General features: G+C 35.5%; 1 long non-coding RNA gene across 3 annotated transcripts in view; it reads left to right on the forward strand.

The window, feature by feature from the left end:
- The first annotated feature begins 2,901 nt into the window (after positions 1-2,901).
- The window catches only part of LOC131151617 (uncharacterized), a 33,071-nt gene continuing 12,576 nt past the window's right edge, over positions 2,902-23,396 (forward strand). The window contains exons 1-4 of one of the 3 annotated variants that reach the window (XR_009135734.1): positions 2,902-3,063; positions 3,986-4,049; positions 4,177-4,248; positions 4,349-4,424. This is a non-coding gene — a long non-coding RNA (uncharacterized LOC131151617). Of the gene's footprint in view, positions 3,064-3,985; positions 4,050-4,176; positions 4,442-23,396 lie in introns of all 3 variants that reach the window. The other 2 variants (XR_009135733.1, XR_009135735.1) reach the window with 2 other exon arrangements.

Below are 23,396 nucleotides of genomic sequence, written 5' to 3' on the forward strand. Positions count from 1 at the left end.
CCGTCACTACTACCCTACTAATAGTGACGAATACCAAAAACCGTCACTACTATCTTTAAAAAAAATTGTTTATTTTATTGAAAGAAAAGAACTAGTAGTGACAAATCTTTAAATTCATCACTAATATTATGAAATAATTTTTTAAAATTTTTTTTAAATAAAAGAGATATTAGTGTTGGTTCTCAAATCCGTTACTAATAAATGTCTAATAGTGACGAATCCTTAAATTCGTCACTAATATTTCGAAATAAATTTATTTTATTTTTTTTAAATTAAAGAGGTATAACAGTTCCAAAATCCTTCACTAATAATGAACTAATAGTGACGAATCTTTAAATTCGTCACTAATACTCTGAAATAATTTTTTTTAAATAAAAGAAGTATTAGTGACGGTTTCCAAATCCGTCACTAATAAGTGGCTAATAGTGACTAATTTTCAAATTCGTCACTAATACTCTGAAATAAATTTTTTTAATTTTTTTTAAAATAATAGTAGTGACAGTTATTTAATCGTCACCAATAAAAGTCTTTTAGTGACGAATTTAATTCGTCACTAATACTGCAGAAGTTGTCGCTAATAGTTTCCCGGAATAATTTCTGCGCGAAAAATGTTTTCTCGCGATTTTTTAGGGTTTTAGTGACGAAATTATTAGTGACTGTTTCAAATCCTTCACTAATAGTTTCGTCACTAAAAACCAATTTTCTTGTAGTGATATCCCATCATTATTGAGTGTATTGTGCTTACTGTTGTACATCATCTGCTTGGGTAAGAAACAAATTTATTTGTACTCAAAGTTATTATTATTGTATTATCGACGTGTCGTTGGAAGATGATTGCACTGACTTGTAACGTGCATTGGATTAGTTCAGACCTGGTTAAGAGAACTAGGAACACCATCCTATAAGGTGTTGTAAAGGTTGGGGTCAGCCCTGTAATCTGACTTGAGGTTTCCTCACCCAATAAGGAGAGGAAGTTGTAATCAGTGACGCTCCACTTGTTAAGCGAGCACTTATTGGAATCATCTTACTTGTTAGCATGAGGCGGGGACATAGGAACGGTTGCCGAACCTCGATAACATATTCAGGCTCACTCTTTCCCTTACTTTCTTTACATTTCAGTATTTGCATGCTTGTATTAATTTGTTAATATTATTGCTTGAATCTTCATTTGAGTTTGTTTGGAAAATACAGGAACTGTGTAAATTATTTAAGCTTGGATATATCTGTTGAATTTATAATTCATTAGATGGATCCTAAGTTGAGTAATACTGTCGTTATCTGATTTAACCTAAGAAGAAATTTTAAAAAGTTTCAATTCACCCCCTTCTTGGGATTATACCAAAAACAACATCATTTCAATATCACCTCCATATAATTCAAACTTTAACTCTTTTTTTTTTTCCTTTTTTTTTTTTTTTAAGTTTACCTTGTATATATTTGACATTTCCTTTTTATTGTATCATCCCACGGTGAAGTGCAGATAGTTTTTACTAGTTTAATATAATAGTAATATGCAATTAATGTACATTAATAACGTGATTATTATTAATTAAAAATAATAATATTATATTATTTTTTTAATAAAACTTTAATTATAAATAATTAAAATAATTACTAATAAAATTTAGAATTAAAATATATTTAAAAATAATCATATAGTATTATATAATAAAAGGATTCAAGTACCACTTATTTTAAATATAATCAAATATCACTTATAACACTTTTTTAATTCAACACTTACGACCAAAATGAATGGACCAAAAGGCATCTCCGCGAAGGCGGAGCCACAGAGGGGAGTCAGGGGACGTACAGACCTAGCATGGAGGATCAGAGGCAAGAGCACAATTAGCACAAAGCAGGAGCGGCAGAGGTGAATGGGAGGAGCTAGTTGTTATTGCAAGAGGAATTAGGAAAGCCAAATGTTTTGGGGGGCTTGATGTAATTATATATATATATATATATATATATATATAGGTTATTCGGTTAATTGAACGATACAAGCTTAAACGGAACCTTTTAAAATATTAATCAAATTGATTTATTTGATTTGATAGGCTAAATCGATCGTTATAGAATAATGCTCAAACTTATCTGTGAGAATAGAATACCTATCATATGAGAATATTGATCGACTTCGCACTATAAAATTGACATAATTTTTATATCTATGTTTGATTCAAGATGACAATTTTGATAGGTATTTTAAAAATGCAATCAATATATTCTTGACATGCATATAACAAATATATAAAATTAATAACTATACTTTTCAACACAAAAATTTACTAAAAAAATATATTAAGTAAACCTATATTCTAAAATTTTCAACGCTTATAAATTTTAAACATTTAAAATAGAATTATTTGAGAACAATATAATATTTAAATATTAACTATTATACTAATTTTTTTATAAAATAATAATATTAATTTTATTTAATAAATTATAAATGTCAGTTAAAATATTAATTAAAATAAATATTAACAATTTAATATTCACTTTAAATGTTGTCTAATTATAAAATTAGTTAAAAACTTTTCATTAATATTTTTAATTAAAATTTTTAATATTTTCTAACTAACAAATTAGTGAATATTTATGTTAATTAATGCTTTTTTATAGATTTTTTTTACTGTTTTCTAATTAAAAATTAATTGAACAATCAAATATTTTCTAATTGAAAATTATTTAAAACTTTTTTAAAACTAGTATTTTTAATTAACATTATAAATATTCTATTAATAAATAATAAATATTTATGCTAACTTGAAATTTTTATTTTTTTAATAATAGAATGTGAAAATTATATTATCAGTAAATGAATTTGAAGCGTCCTCTATTTTGTCTCAGATAGTGCAAAGGCGCCATTTTTGTGCCTTCCAAAGCAGACCTGTCTCAGTCACCTTCGAATATATATGCTACATTGTACCGTCCACAGGCCAGCTTCTCGCTTCCTCAACTCCTCCTCTTCTCAGCTCGTCGCATTTCTCTTCGCCGGTGGGAGAATGACCGGGAAGAGAAGGGAAAATGCTTAACGATGGCGTCCTTTATTTGTCATTTGTAAGCATTTCTCTTCTCTGCATTCTAGAAAGAAACAAATGGATGGTTAGGGTTTGGACATATCTATAGGGTTCTCGCTGGTTGTTTCGTTACATGAATGTTGCTGGGATTAACCTTTCTATTTTATGGGATATCTGTTGTTCACATTCATCTGCTATGTGAATTTATGAATGAGTTCTGCTAGATTAAATCTTGCTTAGGTTGCATACAATCCAATTCCTCTGAATAAATATCATTTGGTTTTCGACTTTGAGCCGCTTCAATTTCATAATTTGTGACAGATTTATAATCCTTAGCATGTACTGAAATTCATTGAGTTTCACTACTTACATGATTAAAAGAGTTCATGCTTATGTAGTCAGCAAAGGATGCAAGATATAGACTAATTCTTTAAAGCTACAGTCAGTTAATGTATAACTGCCCATATGTTCAACTTCAATTCCCAAGTGGCTTGGTTGCAGGCAATACCTGTCTCAAGTCATTTTCAATTTGAATTCAAAAAAATTTGGGATGGGTTCTAAATATAAAACCAATTTCTTAAGCTGAAGAAGACCCTTCTCTTCGGAAAGTTTATGGGCATTAAAAAGAAACTTTAGGGTTTGATCTAAAAGTTTTAAGATTTCAGTACATTTTTATTTATTTATTCCATGTTTCTCGGAAAAAAAAAAAAAAAAGGGAAGGAAAAAGGCTGGCTTTGTTTTTGGCTCATTATGCATGGTTGAAGTTCAATTACGTTTTCAATTATTGGATTTTAATTAATGGCGAGCTTGAGTAAGATACTGAGCTTTCTTTTGAATACTCCTTTATGTAGAAGTCTCGTTATATTTTCACCATAGGCATGAGCCGCATGATACAGAAAATAGCATAAATATTGATAACCATGCTGTGTTGCTGTCCCATTCTGTTCTGCATATAACTGAAGTGCAAAAATGACAATATTATCTCATGGAAGAAAAGAAGTTATTGCAGCAGATTAATTATGCCAGGTCAATCTCTTTGCCCATAAATTCTTGCATTATGAAGCATGCAACTACTGAGAATGAGAGAATTTATTCACATTTTACTTCATCTATTATTTCAGTTTCCATTTAACTTTTTGTAATTGCTTTGAAGGTTTGGAGATGAACCCAACCTAACTGGACATTTGACAGTATTGCATGCTGTCATTTCTTTTGTGGAGAGTGGGTACATTTTTAAAACAAGGCATATTTTTTATCTATTTTTGAACAGTTATCCAACTTTTTTATGTAGGATAAAAGTTTAATTCTCAGGCTATCTTTCCCAGATACAAGTATAAAGAGGTTGATAAGAGATAAACATTTTTTCTGGGGTTGATCATGTTTGGGGCAAGGAAACACTAGGTCAGCTTACTGTCCAAGTGGGTTGAACTTTTTGTATTTTGTTTTGTTAATTTACTGATCTATTCTTATTTTTTATTCAATGTCAATTTGATCTGCATGCTCAATCTCTTTGTATTTTAAAAATCTATTGATAATTTGAAAAACTTTTATTAGTTCTCTTATGGGTTAATACAAAATTGATGTTCTACTTCAAAGAGGATTAGTTAGCGGCTTAGCGTTTTCCCCCACTACTTGTGCCGCCTCTCAAATATTTGGGGAAGACCTATACCAAGGTTTTCAAAGGAGCAGGTAATCTAAACTACCGAAAACTTCAATCCCCCTTACACTCTCACACTCAAGGGAATTGAGCCCCCAACCGCACTTTGGAGGGCAGGGAGGAGTACATGTTGTAGTTGTTCTTCTACATGCCATTATTATTGAGGGCAGTTTGAACTAGTCTATAGTGAGTGGGTGGCATGTGGTTTCAATAACTCATTAAGATTTTGTTTCATGCTAAGGTGCATGCACTAGTGCTTGTGCATGCGCATGTGCATAGACTACGAAGACTTGGCAAATGCTTGGGGTGCTACACAATATATTTTCAACATTCACATGTCATATTGTGAGTTTCACTTATTACATCATAGCTTGTAAGAGCCGATCTCATATAATGATTCTTGCAATTTGATTAAGTTAAATAGCCTAATTTTAATTTATATAGTTTTAAAAAAATTGAAGTTATTAAAAAATGTCTAAGATATAGTTATTATTAGTTTAGGGTACTAGACAGTAGGATTTTATTAGTTCCTACCCGATGAATTTGTCAACTTCTATATGTTTTGTCATTTCACGTATGTTAATACCATGAAAAATGTTATTTTTTCTTCATTATTTATTTTCTATGAAGTCATTGCTACACTAGGACATGGTTTTAGGAGCTTTTAATTCTTTTATGTTGATAAGATATTGGTCTATTCATATGAGTCACTTCTTGATTCTTCTCAGCTCCAAAAATTATGCATTTTATACTTTGTAGTCTTTGCACGTATAGATCATTCTATTCTTTCTAGGAAATTCTACTTCGTAGAGTTGTTCTCAAAATTTATTGATTGTAATTTTTGGAAGTCTGGCTGTGGGAGATTCTTCCTAAGGACTGCAGCGTATCTGGTTAAGAATCAATTGAAAGTTGGTCAGTATAGACATCATAGAGATAGTATAGTCTTTATCATGCTTTGTTTTATCATTGGATTCATAACTGTTGCCATCATACATCTTTGTAACTGAATTAGATTTAATTATTTTGTTAGTTTTCATAGAGCAGTTTTTATATATTTTATTAGCACATTGTCTCTGCATGTTCCAAATCATCAACATCGGTCTCAAATGGCCCATGTTGGTTGCCAACATATTTGATGATTAATAAAAACCAAATATGTAAGATGAACCAAATCATTGGTTCCCCTGCTTACCATTTTCTTTTAGAAAATGGAGTCACCACTTCATTTTAGTTTTTGAAAAGGTAAAACAAAGTAAAACCCATTAAAAAGAGATTTGGTCTGGGAGTACCATTGTGAAGGAAGGTAAACTTTTAAACCTTCTTTGAATAAGGTTTAAAAAACCTAGCACCCTAAAGGACTCATTCTAAGAATGGTAACTGAACTTACCTTATGTAAGTGTGTGTGTCTCCCATTTTGAAGTTCAAATTTGAAAAAATATTAAAAATTAAGGAAAATTCAACTTGCAGTAATTCTCGATCGACCACTTGCAGAGAACCAGTCAACCGCTTGCTGTAGTTTTTCATTTTTTATATGGCTTTTTGAAAAATAAATTTCTGACCCTTTAACCCCTTTTGAAAAGGATTTCATAGAGTTTATATAGAGGACTTGCTCCATAGAAACGTTACTACTTTTATGCCCTTTCAAAGACCCTCAAACATTCACACAAAAAATAGAGAGAAAAGAAAAAGAAAGAAGAAACTAAGTTTTGAAAAGTTATGATTGAATATTCCAATGTAGATTGCCTACATATCCTCCATGGAAAAATCAAACCATTCCTAAAAACATTTTCAAAAGAAGTTTTAGAAAATATTTTGATGATTTTTAAAAAACATTTAAAAACATTTGTAATCACTTGAAACCTCTTGATGTTTGTGTTGAGAAATCTTTGTTTTTGGTCCAAAACTTTGATTTTTTAATGAGAACTTTGCAAAAACAAAGATTAAGATCGAGTTTAAATTTATGAAAATCAAAATTTCCACCCTTAAGCCACTTCATGGGCGATTACTTTGAAAAATGTTGTTTGTTTGTGTAAATTTGAAAAAAAAGATGTAAATTTTTAGTGGGAGAACCACAAACCTGCCTTGAAACCTTGTTTTGTGTAGTCATATAAGTTCTAAAGAACATCCAAAAGCCACATCATGGATATATGACTCCAGATTTTTATGTGAAAACTTTGAAAACTTGAAATCCTTTACGAATCATTTTGAGAATACAAACTTAGGTTTTTATGGAAAAACCATGAAAATCTTTAGTTAAACAACAATCAAACTCGACCAATCACACTCCAAGGAGTGTTTAGACTAAAAAAACCATGAAATCCTGAAGAAAAGTTTTTAAAAAATACCAAACATACACTCTTGGGATTTGGCGGTTGACTGTCTATAGAGAGCCAATCAACCATCCTGTAGCCTAATGGCTACTTTTTGAAAAGCAGAGGGGCGGTCGACCACGCTTATAGTCTGATCAACCATCTGCATGCAAATTTTGGGAAAAAAAAGCAATTTTTGATATTTCAATAATTTTTTTTATTAATGAAATCTAAACACTAACACATTCTAACATCCTTAACATGCATAATTTACATAGGGAAATGTAAAAAACATGATGAATCAAACTTTAGTATTACAAACATGCAAACATGCTTTTCTTGCAAAAACTCAAATTAGAACTTGAAAACAAATGGGATAGAGGATTAGGATATTGACCTTGTGTTGCAGGAAACTCTATAGATCAAGTGGAGGGTATACTCTTGATTGCATGCACCCTAATAAGGCAAAGAAGAGAGGATGAGAGAAGTAGGATCTCTCTTCTCAAATCAAATACACTATTCTAACCCAAAGAATGCACAAAAAACACTTAGTTTTTCCTCTCCTTACCCCCACTTGGACGTGTCCTCATCTCTCTCCCAAAAGATCTATTTGTAGACCTTCAATGGGATGGAGGGAAATGCCATTTGAATTTCAAAAATTTAAATTCAAACTACCAACCATCAACCACCAACTACCAATTGTCCTAGTCATTGCTTGACATGTGGCAACTTCTAAGACACGTGGCATGTCTAGATCCATTGGCCAATCATACTCAAACAATTCAAAATTTAAAAATTTCACTAGGCTGGTTGACCTTTATTGAGTGGCGCCAAATTGTAGAAGAAGAAAAGGGGTTGGTCAATAGCCCAAGATGACCAGTCGACTGCCCTATGCTGCATCCTGTTTCCTGGCCTAATTTTTCATATACTCAATTCGGTTTCTTTATTTTATTAGGTAAAAAATGACTATCGACACAAATAAAGAGGATTTATGATCCCGTATTTCCCAAAATTCTGTATTGTGTGTATGCTCCATTTTAATTGCATTCTTCTCTCTCCACAACCCCTGCCTTTATACATATATAATTGGCTATTAATTTAGCCACTGAAATTAATAAGTAGTTATGGAAACAAGCATGCATGGTTCTTTTGCTACTCCAAAAAGTTAATGGAAACATAACAAAGATGTTTTCCATCCTTCAAGTAGGTTACATTTGATTTTCTATATCCCCTTAAATATTGTAGGTCTGGACCCGTTATACATCTTTATGCCATAGACAATTATGTTATATTTTCAATAACATATTGAGATCTTGTTCATATGCCCGTTGATACCTTTGCCTATGAGCCTATGATATGATATGAATTATTGTTTGTATTTGTAGAGATGTTAATTATTCAAATTTTAGGGCTACAAAAGAATTGAGCAGAGCTGAGCATTATAATATTTGAGATTGTTCACTAAATTCTTAATTGAGATCAAATTTGAACAGATTATAAATCAAGCTTCAATATTGTTCAAGCATTAATTGAGGTTGAGTCTAGCTTGAGCTAATTGTTAAGCTTTACTTTGTTACATTTTAGCTAGTTTGCTAAATTTAACGAATGAAAATATATACTTTTTTTAATTCATATATTTCATAAGAAAATTGACACCATCATATTATATGTTTAATGAAAAATTTAATACTATTTGTTTAATATAATTTTTTTCGAAAATTGACACCATCATATTATATGTATAATGAAAAATTTAATACTATTTGTTTAATATAAATTTTTTCTTTATTTTAAATTTTAAAACGATTTACTATACTGGATGCTATTTCAATAAATTTAATCAATTGTATTAAGATGAATATGTGTCATAAATTAAAATGATTATTAATTTTTCTACAAATGACCGTATGACCATTGAACATATGCCAAACTATGAATGAGCTTGTTCATGAACTCAACCAAGTTGTAGTTTAGAATTTTCAGGTTTTTCTTGTATGTAAGACAAGCTTCAATCCAGCTTATTTGTTTAGTTATTTGAAAGAATAGAAACAAGCTGTATTGAACTGGGCTCCCAACAATTTGGGGCAAGGGATGATATAATACAAGATATATAATATAACATGATATGGCATAATTGAATTAAATAAAATTCTCAAGTTGTTTGTGCTTTTACCTTAAATATTATGTATTGGTATTGATGTAGGAACTCTATTCTTGAATAACATTTATGCGTGGCATATTACTATTAGAATGACATATGTAACACTCATCAGTGAAAAAAAGGCGTAGCAATATGGGGCATTTTGGCATGCCAAGGGGTCCCCACATGGCTCAAGTAGAGAAAACTATTTGACATTTAGCCTAGAAAAGACGAGGCCATTATCTTTGAAATTAGAGCAAACTATCACCCTAAAAATGTATTATTCTCATGAATTGTTATGGGAAGACCATAGCTATGGCAGTTAAGTACCCTTGTAGGGTAATCAACCTAGAGTAATTACCTCTATTCCAACTTCATATAGTTGGGATGAGGTAAGTCCTCGAGTCCTTAGCCATTGCCTCATGTCACTTTATTTATTTCTCTTTCACAAGATCAACTCTTTATGCCACCTTATCATAACCAAAAGTTTTAAAAATAGATTGGCACTATTTTTTAAAACCAAAATGAATATCGCCACACTTCCATTCTTGACCGAAATGTGACAAGCTCTGACTAATCTTTTGTTGTATTGGAGAGCCTTCGGGGTATTTTGTGCTCCCTTTGGTATGACTCTAGACCATGAAGGAGTAAATGAGGGTCCAGTCTTAGAATATCCAATTACTTGTTTCACATAGAAGGCAATTCATACAAAAATTGCCCATACTAGATCTCGGGCTCTTTCTATCGGAGGCAAAAATTTTGAAGGGCATGCCATATTCGACCCATCAAAATGGTTACCAAAGCATTACTTGAAGAAATACACCATTCACTAAGAGAGCAATTGAGTAGCTTCTATTGTAGGAATTCTGGAAGTCCTCCATGGAGTTGTATGATGATAGTACAAAGTTGATAGATCATTTAGAGATGCTTACAAGCTTGATGGTTCTTTACAAAGCCTCAAACACTATCATCTGCAAGGTGCTTTTGTTACCAACTTGATGAAGTTTAGCTTGGATGTGGTACTATGGGGTATATCTTGGTATGTTCATGAGATAGCTTATGCTTTATTTATAAACCACTTTATTAGTAGTAAATTGCTACAGAAGACCTTTGCTAGTGCCTTGGAGACTCGATAGAGGGCTAGAAAATTGTTGCTAAAGCATATATTAGGTGCTTCAATGTATAGGCTCTTGCAGTTGCCAATTTGGACCACAGAGTACTAGTACCAATTAGTGTACAAGCTCCGCTCATCTAGCATCAATTCTTCCTTGAAAAAATGGTCTTGGAGTCTTTGTCTAACCTCTTTGAGTAGGTGAGGCAATACTGTAAAGATATGACACTAGTTAGGAGGGATATCTAGTCAAAGAAAGGTAAGGAAAGGGAGGAGTGAACTGAGAAGGTGAGGACTGAGACAAAGAAATACAAACACAAAAAGAAAAGAATTGGAAAAAAAAGTCCTGGAGTTTGAAAAGGTGATTCTAGGGCTTCACAGTTTCGAAAATGGCACACAAATAGTAGTTTCATAGTGATTATGGGCATGGCATAGAAGATTATTGAAAGTAGAACAATTAAGGAAATGTTGGAGTAGAGGCTTTTATTTGTTAGGGGTTGTTAAGGAGGTTCATGGCATAATCCAAGCAACAATAGGATGAGAGAAAGCCTGACTCTAATGATAAGAATAATGGGTATGGTAATTGTCATATTTATGGGCCCATTGGAGGGATAATTCTTAGTCTTGGCCGGAAAGTTGCAAAATAAGGAGTGAAGTAAGAAGTTAAAGAGACACAACAGAGGTTTGCAACAAGGCCAGTAATTTCCTACTTAGACACTAACCTTTAGGGATTATAGCTGATCCATGACAATGCCTTAGTGGTCAACCTTGGCAATCACAAGAGCTTAAGGCAAAACAATGTTATCTTGTCACTTTGAAAAATAAAAAAGCTAGGAGGGATACAAATTTCTTGGTGAGGCAAAAATTAGGAGACTAGAGCAAAAGGGATTCTTAATGGGAGAATTGGAGCCAGTATTACTAAGTACAAATGATTTAAGGGGACTTGTTTAGGTTGGTTTTGGTGTGGATCCTTATATAAAAGTGTGAGCTAGTGGATTTATTATTTTTTGAAATTTGGAGTAAAACAAAGATCTAATGCAGTGATTGTTCTCTTCCTCTATTTATAGTATATATTACATTCTAATGACCATAATACCCTTTCTAATTCTCACTTATTAACATGTCACTGACACATTAAGAATACTAAATAACTAAAATAACCATTAAAATTGCTCCTCAAGTTGGAGCATGGTTGTCATATGCTCCTAGCTTTACCAAATAAATATAACACGAGCACCCTCAAAAGCTTTGGTAAACAAATCAGCAAGCTGCATATTGGATTTCATATAAGTGGTGGTAACAAGCTTCTACACAAGTTTCTCCCAAACAAAGTGACAGTTAAGTTCAATGTGTGTTTTTCGCTCATGGAAGACTGAGTTGGAGGCAATATGAGAAGCAAATTGATTATCATACAACAACTCCATAGACCGAGAATGTGGAACACTCTGTTCTTCCAACATGTTTTTCAACCAAACAAGCTTGCATGTAGTATGAGCTATGACCCTATAATCTAACTAAGCACTTGACCTGGCAATTATGTTTTGTTTCTTACTCTTCTAGGAAACCAAGTTACCACTAACAAAGATGCAGTTCTTATCGTGGATCTTCTGTCCAAAGCTGATCCAGCCTAATCTGCATCATTATATCCTTGAATGTAAGTGTGATCCTAATCTTGATATAAGAGCTTTCTTAGGTGCACCTTTGAGATATCTTAAGATGCAAATCATTGCGTCCCAGTGTCTTGTCCTCAAAGAATCCAAAAATTGATTTACAACACTTTATAAATCCAGCCAAGTGACTATGTGATAATTCAACTTTCCAACAAGTCTCCAATATCGTCCTAGATTAGGATCTTTGGGTGTATCAACCGGCTTGGATCCCAACAATCCAGTATTATCTAAAAGATCAAGAACATACTTCCTCTATGAGAAAACAGTTCCATATGAGATCTGGATACTTCTACACCCAAGAAGTATTTTAGTGGTCCCAAATCTTTGGTTTGAAGTATAGTCTGTAGAAAATGTTTTAGGCTTTGAATACGTTGATCATCATCAGCTGTAATTAAATATTTCTGAATACGTTGATCATCATCAGCTGTAATTTAATATCATACACATACACAATAAGAAGAATCCTACCTGATGAAGTATATAGAAGAAACATAGAGTGATTTATTGCACACCGTAAAAGGCCAAACTTAAGTACTACAACATTGAATCGACAAAACTAACGTTTGGGGGACTATTTTAAACCATATAAGGCCTTCTTGAGCCAACACACTAATTCTGGCTCTCCTTGAGCAACAAACCTAGATGGTTGCTCCATATAGACCTCCTCCTAAAGATCACCATGCAATAAGGCATTCTTCATATCTATTGATGCGAAGGCCAACGGCAAGTGGTGGCTAAGGAGATGAATAGGCGTATTGAGGTAAGTTTGGCAATTGAGGAAAAAGTATTTGAATAATCCAAACCATACAGCTAATTATATCCTTTAGCAACAAGGCGTGCCTTTAGACGAGCCATAGAACCATTAGGATTAGTTTTCATAGCATATTCCTAATGACCACCAACCACAAACTTGTTAGAAGGAAGAGATACCAATTTCCAAGTGTCATTTTTCTATAATACATTCATTTCTTCAACCACTACATTCCTTAAACTAAAGGGGACTAAGGCTTTAGAAAACAAATTTAGGAAGGGCAAAAGATAATAGGAGGGTGACAAGAAGTCATAGCAAACAAAGTTGGAGATGGGATGCTGTGTATATGTATGTTTAACTTTCCGGACATCAATGGGAGGATCAACATCGTGGTAAATATGATCATTAGACGAGGAAACCAAAGGCATGATAGGAGAAGCTAGAGGGGAATCTCTTCCTTGGTGCCACAATCCTGAATACACTTGCAAATAAGGATGATCTAGACAATGAGAAGGACTCAAACTACATGTTGACACATGTGGATGATTGGGTAAGAACAACAAACTATAATTTGGAAGATTAGGTGGAGGAAGATACTCATTGAGATTAGAAGCACTTAGGGATTGAGAGTAGTATGGTGTAGACTCAAAGAAGGTAACGTTGGTTGAAATAAAAAAGCGATGAAGAGTAGGACTATAACAACGATACCCTTCTTGAGTACACAAGTAGCCTAGAAAGTCACATTTTATAGCATGATGGTTCAACTTATCTGCCTTGAGAGTTAGCTGATGAACAAAGGACACACACTCGAATATATGAGGAGGTAAAGAGAATAAAGGTGAATCAGAAAAGGGAATGGAGTAGGGAATTTTACCATTAAAAATAGAGGACTACATCTTGTTGATAAGAAACCAAGAGATAAGTTTTCTCCAAAACACTTTAGGTACATGCATTTGATAAAGTAAGTGCGAGTGACTTCAAGGATATGTTTGTTTTTCCTCTCTGCAACCCCATTTTGTTGAGGAATGTGGGCACAAGATGATTGATGAACATTACAAAGCTGAGTCATAGAAGTAGTGAATTGAGTACTAAAATACTCTAGCATTATCACTTTGAAGTATTCGAAAAAGCAAACCAAATTAAGTCTTTATTTTAGATGAAAGGCACAAAATATATGAAATAACTCAGAATAACCGTTTATTAAATGCAACCAAGTCATCTTTGAATAATCATCCCCAAAGATTAAAAAGTATTGGAAATCCAACTTGGACACTACTTGACTAGGACCCCAAACATTAGAATGGACTAATATGAAAGGGCTTGCTGCCCTTTTATTCACTCAGGAAGCAAAGAGACACGGTGATGCTTTCACAACTAACAAGACTCACAATTAAGACTAGACCCATGACTCAAATTAGGAAGTAGTAGTTTCAACTTTTTTTGAGAAGGATGACCAAAGTGACATGGATTTGCAAAGGTCTGGCAGCTGCACTGCAGGTGGTAAAAGGAGATAACAACTCAAAGTGATAAAGTCCACCAGCTTCTCACCCTCTACCAATTGTATTCCTCGTCTTCAAATCTTGAATGATCAAAGAATTAGGGAAGAATTCTACTGAACAATTAATGGATTTGGTAATCTTGCTAACTGATATAAGATTGAAAGGAAACTTGGGAATATACAATACCAAAGGAAGAGAAATGGAGGAAGTGGGATTTACAGCCCCAATTCCCTTAACGGTGGTGGTGGAACCGTCAGTAAGAATAACGCGAGGTAAGTTTTCAGGGTACTAGAGGGTAGAGAAGAAATTAGGTATACCTTGATATGGTTAATGGCTGCGGAATCAAAAATCCAAGGGGTAGGACGAGAAGTATAGGATGACAGGCAATCTATAGGGTTACCTATATGGGCAAGGGACGTAATGGGACAAGAAGCTTGTTGGGATGCTTGATATTGTTGGAATTTGGAATACTCTTCCTCTGATATAGATATAGTAAGTTGCTTCTCACTTGGCTTGGCAGGTGTGGAGTCTCTGGTGGTTGCATTGGCAACGTGAGAAGGTTCATCATGGAGATCTCAACACTGCTCAATAGTGACTTGTTGTCCACGATGTGTACACTTGTGAGGAGTGCCTCTACCCTATCCATCTCCTCCACCACGGCCACTTGAACCACCTTAAATAAGTTCTGCAATTGCTTGTTTGAAAACTATAATTACCCTACGTGGTAAAGGCTGTCCTCTTAGACCTAGGTGCAAAGGCATAGGTATATGTACTTGACGAAGCACGAAGGATGCGAGAATAAACATAGGAAAATGATGGCAACTCTGCACTTTCAAGTATCTGAGACTGGACTGCCCTAAACTCGGGTTCAAACTTGCTAGAACCTGAAGAACTGTCATCTGCTTCCTCTGCTTTTGCATCTTGTGAACATCGCAGTTATAGGTTGCATGATGTTAAACTCCTCATGAATACGCTTCATCTTTTCAAAATAATCAGTAATACTCCTTTCTCTGAGTTGTAACTGAAAGTACTGTAGGGATAAATCTTAGGTATGTGTAATGTTACTGGAATACAGAAGCTTGACATAATCTCAAATCTCCTTGCATGTGTCTAGATGCATGCACATTCATGTAGTTTGGGGTTCCATCAAGTTCCACAATAGAGAATGAAGCAAATCATCTTCCCGAGTCCACACTTTTGTTTTCTTCTCATCATAGGGTTCATATTGGAACAAAGTTAGGTTTCTTAACCTTGTTAAATAGGCCCTAACAGCCTTAGACCACCGAACATTTTGCATCCAACTTTTTGGTTGTTGTCTGCGACAATGATGAAGCATACTCTTGGGTTTCATAGACTCTGCCCAACACAAACTAGATCAATGTCAAACAAGAGGAACAATCGGAATGGAACAACCACAGACGAGTCACCAACAAATATAACACTGCCACAGCCCCACAAAATCAATGAATGAGTGCTGCCTCTGCTCCAAGAGACCTACCAATGGACTTTACTAATGCTAAACAACAACCACCAGATTTCCATGAGTGCATGGTCAAAAAAGGTTGGATTTTTAACAAAAAAAAAAAATGTCCATTAGCTTGATATTACGATCTATGGAAGTAATCAAGACATTTTGCAGAAAAAATGCAGAAAAAGGTGGCCGGAAAGTGTTTCACGCACTGGGGCGTGGGGTTGGCACTGCTGGCAGTCAGCTAGTGTGTGGGGGCATGTGAAGAGGTTTTCGTCGATGAGATTCTACAGATGTACAGATCGGAAGGTTTTGTTGTTGATTATATGGTTGGTTTTGTGAAATATGCAATGGCTTTGAAGGTTTTGAGAAGAGCAGCGATGGCTAAGTTTTCCGGCAATCCCTGGACTGGTTTCTAGGCTGTAGGAGTGCAGTTGATCCTCTATACTGGCTGATTTGCATAGGATGGCAAGGTTTAGAGTTGGTTTGGCTGTGGTGGTTGGGTTTAGGTTGGATCTTGCTCTGATACCATGTTGAAATTTGGAGTAAAACAAAAGACCTAATGCAGCTGTGGGTCTAATCCTCCATTTATAGTATATATCAAGTGCATTCTAATGATTACAGTACCCTTACTAATTCTCACTCGTTAACATAACACTAACACACTAATTATACTAAATGACTAAAATAACCATTAATGTTATTGATATGTTCTCATTGATCTCCCGGAGGAAAGGCCTTCTATTGATCCATTTATTATTGTTCACTAGGTTTACATGAAACTGGCCTATGAACTCATGAAGTAGAAGAAAAAGCAAATTTCCATTGTAGAATGTAATCAAGCTATTGGTAATGAAGTCAAAAAAATCTTGAAACAGGAGGTTAGCTATTTAAATTGGTTAGCGTGTAGTTTATATAAAAAATTTACATCAAACACATGGACTTTAGCAAGGTCTATCTGAAGTATAGCTTCCCCTTATCAAGGATTGGTGGTAGATGCAACATTTGTGCATAAGTTATAGTAATTCATGGATGCATTCTTTGCCCAGTTTGGATACTCATTAATCTAAAGGATAAGGAGAAGACCTTATTTATAATTAATAGAGGTAGACCTTTAGCTATTATGCCACACCTTACAGGTTAAAAAACACTTGAGTTACATATCATAAGCTTGTGAGTCAAGCTTCAAAGACTGGCTTGCAAGAACATGGATGTGTACGTGGATGATATTTTGATCAAGACTTAGTAGCCCAGAGCGCACGAGTAGTCTTTAAGGTGCTTGGGAAAAACCATATGAAGTTTAATTTGACAAATGTGCCTTGGATCCCTTTTGGATGGTTTTTGGGCTAAATATTTGATCAAAAAAAGGAGGAATTGAAGCCAACCTGGAGCAGATCCAAGCTTTGTTAGACATGGAGCCTCGTTGGAATATTCGTGTTGTATAGAAACTTACCAAGAGTGGTAGATTTAAGCTGGTCCATATCTAAGAACCCAAAAAAAAAAAAAAAAAAAAAAAAAAACGCTTTCCATTAATTGCTCTGTTAAAAAAAGATGCCCAAGATTAGGTGGATGCAGTAGCATCGAACTACTTTCGAAGATTCGAAGTTCTTTGGCCATCCACCAATCATGAAATGGAAGCTTTGTGAGTTGTTAGTGTCTCTACTTGCACCTAGCTATTTCCTCTTTGGCTATTAGCTCTGTGCTTGTTAGGGATGAGCATATAGTATATTGACCAATGTGTTATGTGAGTACAGAGAGTGGAGAACTTCTTTATTCTCTAATAATCTCAGGGAGCTTAGGCCTAACTTCAAGGCCTATATTATCATATGAGGTGGTGGGTTTTTATAGCTCAGTTTGGAAATAGATAGAACACTACTTGTCAAGCTGCACTATCCTTGATTACTTAGCCAGAGGCTTTGTTGACTTGTTTGTACAAGTCATATATGAAAGCGAACTGGCCAATAGTAGAAGTGTAGTGGGTTTGACCTGGCTCCTATAGTACTATACTTCATAAAGTATCTTTGAACTACTCACTTTTCCAATGTCACCCACAAAGTAATATGGTTCAAGAGTCCTAAAAGTTTATAGTTAGGGCTTCATGAATTGTTTTTTTTGTATAATGGGCCACCTTTTATCTCATACTTTTAAGACATATCAATGATAATAGATTCACTTTTTTGGCAAAAACCTTCCATCTTGCTTATCTCTCTTGTTATATAAACCACCTTTTCTTTTTTTTAATATTTGTGTAGGCTTGAAAACATAAAAATTCGGGACTTGACTTTGAAAACCATATCTATGCGTTGACTTGAATGGTGAAAATGATGAAGGGTTAGAGCTTCCTCCATATGTGCTTTAAGTCTTCTAAAAAGAAGGAAAACAAATAGAGCCAAGCATGGAAGCAATAAAGGCCATCAAATTAGGGAAGAGTGAATAAAGAAGTAGTCAAGATTGGGACTGAAAGAAGAAACGATTGAAAAAATATTTTTCTTCATTATATTGTTCTTATGTACAATCCAATATATAATACGATTACCTATTCTAAACAAGGAAGCAATTTCCTATTGAATAATATCAAATCCCCCATAATTACCCACTTTCCTAATTTGTATTTTATTTACAAAGATATTCGAGATTGATATTTTAACACTCCACCTCAAGTTGGATCATAAATATTAATCATTTCCAACTTGCTAATAAGATCATCAAAGCTCTGTTGTCCCAACCCTTTAATGAGGATATCTGTAGTTTGTTCCTTGGTTGGCACATAAGTCATACATATATTTCCTTCTTGAATTTTTTCTTTGATGAAGTGCCTGTCTACCTCCACATGTTTAGTCCTGTCATGTTGGACTGGATTAAGAGAGATGCTAATAGCTGCCTTATTGTCACTGTAGAGTTTGATAGGAAGGTTCACCGATACCCGTAATTCCTCCAATAGTTTTCGTAACCACAATCCTTCACAAATCTCTTGAGCGACTGCCCTGAGTTCAGCTTCAACACTACTTCGAGCGACCACATTCTATTTTTTGCTTCTCCAAGTTACGAGATTTCCCCAGACAAACGTACAATATCCTATGGTGGACCTTCTATCTTCCACTAATCCTGCCCAATCTGCATCTGTAAAGATCTCTACTTCCTTGCCTTCACATTTCTTAAAGAAGAGTCCTCTTCCCGGGGATCTCTTGAGATATCTAAGGATCTTGTACACAGTATCCAAGTGAACTTCCTTTGGTGAATGCATGTGTTGACTTACTACACTGATTGCAAATGCAATATCTGGTCTAGTATGTGATAGGTAGATCAGCTTGCCAACCAATCTCTGATACCTCTCCTTTTCTACTGGTTTTCCACAATCTTCAACCCTCTTTACTGTTTCTATCGGGGTTTCGCTGGGTTTGCACCCTAGCATGCCAGTTTCAACTAGGAGGTTGGTAACATACTTTCGCTGAGAAACACTAATTCCCTTTTTCGTTTTTGCCACTTCCATGCCCAAAAAATATCGCATCTGTCCCAAGTCTTTAACTTCAAATTCAATAGCCAGAACCTTTTTCAATCTCTCCATTTCTACAGTCTCATCACCAGTAAGGATTATATCATCGATATACACTATTAGAATTGTTCTCTTACCTCCTTCAGACTGTTGGAAGAATAGTGTATGGTCTGATTGCCCTTGTCGATACCCTTGATTCTTTAGTACCTTTGCGAATCTGTCGAACCACGCTCTAGGAGATTGTTTGAGGCCATATAACGATTTCTTTAGTTTACACACTCTGTTTTCTTCACCTGTTCTATTGAATCCTGGTGGTATAGTCATGTAAACTTCCTCTTCTAATTCTCCATTTAAGAAAGCATTTTTAATATCAAGTTGTTGTAGTGGCCAATCTAAATTGGCTGCCAGGGACAAGAGAACCCGAACTGTATTTAAGTTTGCCACTAGTGCAAATGTCTCAGTATAGTCAATGCCGTAGGTTTGTGTAAAGCCTTTCGCAACAAGTCTGGCTTTATATCTTTCAACTGTTCCATCAGATTTACATTTCACTGTGAAGACTCATTTACAACCCACTGGCTTCTTCCCTTTCGGTAGATTTGTCAACTTCCAAGTTCCATTTTTTTCTAGGGCTCGCATTTCTTCCATGACTGCCTCTCTCCATTCTGGTATTTCTAGAGCTTCCTGAATGTTTTTTGGCATTTTCATCCTGTCAAGATTAGAGACAAACGCACGATATCTTGTAGACAAGCTTTTATAAGACATGTATTTCGACCAAGGGTATTGAGTACATGACCTGGTTTGTTTTTTGATTACAATAGGTAAATTGATATCATCAGGTGCAGAATTATCAGGGGAAGACTCAATTACCAGATCAGGATAAGGCAAGGGCTCATGATTATTCGGAGCCATCACCGGTTCCAATGCTCTGGGTGCCTCAGGTATGAGATTCTCCCTCTCCTTTGTTTTCGGCTTTCTTGAGTAAACCAGTATGTCTGCGTTGTTTTGTTATCCTGCATCTCCTCCTGAGGGTAAGTGTTCAGTTGTGTTTGGCAAGTCGGGAAGTAATGTAATGGAAGACTTAATGGAAGACTCAATAGATGGGTCAGGGAATGGAGTAACTGCAGATTCAGTAGTAAAAGGATCAAAGAACTGATCTTCACTCCATTTCTCCCGCTGAAGAGAGGGCTTTGGGAAGTAAGAAGTTATTTCAAAGAAAGTGACATCAAGACTAACGAACAGTCGTTTTGAGACTGGATCATAGCATTTGTAGCCTTTTTGGGTAGGTGAATAACCAAGGAAGACACATTTAATGGCACGAGGATCCAATTTATCGCGATGGTGTGCATGGACATAAACAAAGGTAGTACAACCAAAAATTTTCAGTGGGAGACTGGAAGGGAGTCGAGAGGTAGGAAAGTGTTCCTGAAATTTCTGAAGAGGGGTGACAAATGAGAGTGCATGACTTGGCATTCGATTAATGAGATGTGTGGCTATTAAGATGGCATCGCCCCAAAAATAATGTTTCATGTGGGTAGTAAACATTAATGCCCGGGCTACTTCAAGTATATGTCTATTTTTTCGTTCAGCAACCCCATTTTGTTGAGGGGTATCCCCACAAGAACTTTGATGAACAATCCCATTATCTTGAAGATAAGTTCCCAGGATGGTATTAAAATATTCCGTACCATTATCAGTACGTAGGATCTGAATATGAGTCTGGAACTGTGTATGAATCATGGTATGAAAATTGATGAAGATGGAGCGGACTTCAGTTTTGTCTTTTAGTAAGTAGACCCAACAAAGACAAGTATGGTCATCGATAAAGGTCACAAACCATTTTGTATTGGTGCGATTTAGGGAACGTGAGGGATCCCATACATCACTGTGAAACATAGCAAATGGGCGAGATGGTTTGTATATGGATGATGGAAAAGAAGTATGACGATGTTTAGCAAACTCACATACTTCACATTGAAACTCAGAAGCCATTTTATTTGAACAAAGAGAAGGAAACAAACGTTTTAAATAGTGAAAATTGGGATGACCCATCCATGAATACCATAACAAAAGTTCACTATTTCTAGAAGTAGATGCTGAATCACAAATTGCAGTATTACATAGTTCACTCAAACTTGCCTCCTCAAGGTAGTAGAGTCCCTCATACGCTTTAGCAGTGCCAATCGTCTTCCTCGATGACAGGTTCTGAAAAATACAATGAGAGGAAACAAATTTAGTGGAACAATTCGAATCTTTTGTTAACTGACTGATAGATAACAGATTACATGATAACTTGGGGACATGTAAGACCGATTGTAAAGTTAAGGATTCAGATATGCGAATAGTTCCTTTTTCAGCAACTGGTGAGAGAGAGCCATCTGCAATTTTTACCCTCAAATTCCCGACATATGGCGAGTAGGATGAAAAATATTGATAAGACCCAATCATATGATCGGATGCACCCGAATCAATTATCCAAGGACATTTGTAACAAGATGTGATTTTTAAAGTTAACAGATGATTACCTTGGTGAGCCAGGGAGCCAGAGGAAGACTGACCCGATGTTTGCATTGATGAAATCGTCTTATATAATTGATCCAACTGTTCAGGACTGAATGCAGTGCTAGACGTGGTATTGTTGTTCTCTCCTTGTGATCTTTCAGTTGATCCGTCAGTGCTGGCCTGGTACCCACGATTTTTTTGGTATTGTCTCGGTTTCCAATCTGCCGGTTTTCCATGAATCTCCTAGCAGGTATTTTTTGAATGACCTGTTTTTCGGCAATGTTCGCACCATATTTTTCCTCTTTGCGGTCGTTGACTAGGTCCCCCTAGGTCTTTTAATATAAGAGCTGAGGCATCTGGCCCAGCGTGTAGCCCATCTAATTTTTGGGCGGATATAGGTACAGTCGGGTCCAGCCCAGTGGATTCATTTTGAGGCCGCAGCATCACCTGCCTCCTGTTCTCTTCCCTCTTGACCTTTGCGAAGACTTCTCGAGTTGAAGGGAGAGGTCACCGGCCAAGGATCCGTACCCTCACGTCATCGAGCTCTCGATTTAGGCCGGCAAGAAACTCGAAGACCCTCTCGTTTTCGAGCCTCCTTCGGTATCGAGCGCTGTCGCCGGAGCACTCCCACTCCTTATCGATGCTCAGATCGAGCTCCTGCCAGAGATGACTCATCTCCATGAAATACTTGGTAACACCTCTCTCGCCTTGCCTCATCTGCCATAGTCGGGTCTTGATGTTGAAGATTTGTGAGTAGCTTTCGACATCGGAGTACGTCTCATGTACGACTTCCCAGACTTCCTTCGCCGTCGGCAAGAACAAGTAAATTTTTCCGATTGATGGTTGCATCGAGTTGACGAGCCAAGCCGTGACCATGGAGTTTTCGGACCTCCATCTTTGCAAGGCTATAGCGTTGGAAGGGTCTGGTTTCCTCCGCTCACTGGTAAGATATCCAAGCTTCCCTTTTCCCTCAATCACCAGTTTCATGGACTAAGCCCATTCACGGAAATTTTTTCCGTTTAGTTTTTCCAATGAGAGTGGAAAGACTGTGTTATCCAGTCCATTCGTACCCCCACCGGACGTAACCTCTGAGTCACCGGTGATGTTTGCAGAGGAGGTAGAGCCTCTGCTGTTAGCCATCGTTTAGCTGGGTTTAAGAAACCCTAGCTTTGATACCATGAAAGAAGAAATGATTGAAAAAATATTTTTATTCATTATATTGTTCTTATGTACAATCCAATATATAATACGATTACCTATTCTAAACAAGGAAACAATTTCCTATTGAATAATATCAAATCCCCCATAATTACCCACTTTCCTAATTTGTATTTTATTTACAAAGATATTCGGGATTGATATTTTAACAGGGACTTTGCTATCAGCTTATTAATTTTCTCTATAAATATGTGGAGATCTTCACTTGTTTATATCAAGATAGGACGGGTTTAGAAATAGACATTGGGGTTCATAAGCTACCTCTCACACCCGAGTGCGACTTTGTAGAGCAAAAATCATGGTGCATGAAAGCTGGCATGATTTGAAGATCAAGGAATAGGTAAAAAAGTATCTCTATGCCAGATTTGTGGTGGTGGCCAAGTATTTGGAATAGGTTTCTAATATCATCGTAGTACCCAAAAAAACAAAAGAGTTCATATATCCGTTGATTGTTGGGACCTAAATTGTGCCAACCCAAAGGATAATTTTCCACTGCCCTCACTGATATGCTTGTCAATAACACATGGCACATGATGCTCTTGTTTATGGACGACTTTT

This window comes from Malania oleifera, chromosome 3 (genome assembly GCF_029873635.1).
Source record: "Malania oleifera isolate guangnan ecotype guangnan chromosome 3, ASM2987363v1, whole genome shotgun sequence".
Taxonomy (NCBI): Eukaryota; Viridiplantae; Streptophyta; class Magnoliopsida; order Santalales; family Ximeniaceae; genus Malania; species Malania oleifera.